This window comes from Terrapene carolina, unplaced genomic scaffold, assembly GCF_002925995.2.
Source record: "Terrapene carolina triunguis isolate 2854851 unplaced genomic scaffold, T_m_triunguis-2.0 Scaffold33911, whole genome shotgun sequence".
Taxonomy (NCBI): domain Eukaryota; kingdom Metazoa; phylum Chordata; order Testudines; family Emydidae; genus Terrapene; species Terrapene triunguis.
This window is the reverse complement of record NW_020698262.1, coordinates 5,733,857-5,734,887: the sequence shown is the minus strand read 5'-3', so window position 1 is coordinate 5,734,887 and position 1,031 is coordinate 5,733,857.

Below are 1,031 nucleotides of genomic sequence, written 5' to 3'. Positions count from 1 at the left end.
TTTTCCAAAAATTTATCTCCTTAAATTAAACATCCTTATTTTTTCCTATACAGACTCATTTTCTACACCATTACAAATGTAATTACCATGTATTGGGAGATGCTGCTTCTAAATTTCCAGGTATATCTTTTGTTTAACTGAACACCTAATTGGGAAAAGTTCCCATTCAGTTTTCTCATTTACATGTTGGTAGTCCTGTTCTGTGCCCATGATTACGTTAATCTGCACATTAATGTATTTCTTCCTCTGTTTTTAGAGTCTATGCCACACAGATAAGCCCTGTAGAAATACCATAGATGGATAGATTGTCAGTATCAGCAGTGTTATTTTTGAGCTGCCCAACAAATCAGCATTATAAAAAGAATGAAAGAACACATTTTTAAGCCTTAAAAATGAAACCCAAGCCAAAAGAGGAGTCTCTTAAAAACTGTCCTTCACAAATGGGAATTTGGTTAAGGATCATCATGCATTGGGTTACGCTAAAACCAAACTTGAAAGATTATGCCTTGCTAACCCCTGTGGCCATTGTGCTGGCCAGGGCCAGCTCCAGCTCCAGGCACCAGCCAAGCAAGCTGGTGCTTGGGGCGGCAGATTGAACGATCCACGGCTGCTTTTTTTTTTTTTTTTGGTTCCGCTCCGGCCGCCCTGTAGGGGTCGGTGGCACAGAGGACGGGAGCACCCTGCAGCCAGCAGGGCAGTCCTCGTCCTTCCCTCCCTGCCGACCGGAGCGGAGCCCAGGCGGCAGGCGGTGCAGCGCGGTGGAAGGGGCCGCGTGGCAGCGCTCCGCTGTAGCCCTGGCCGCCCCCCCTTCTCTCTCTCTCCCGCCAGGGCCGGCTACAGCATTTCTGCCGCCCCAAGCGCAAAAAAAAAAAAAAAGCTGCGATCGGCGGCGGCAGTTCAGCGGCAGGTCCTTCGCTCCTAGAGGGAGTGAGGGACCTGCCGCCCCCAAATTGCCGCAGGTGCCGCCGCTCTCCTTTGGCCGCCCCAAGCACCTGCTTGTTAAGCTGGTGCCTGGAGCCGGCCCTGTCTCC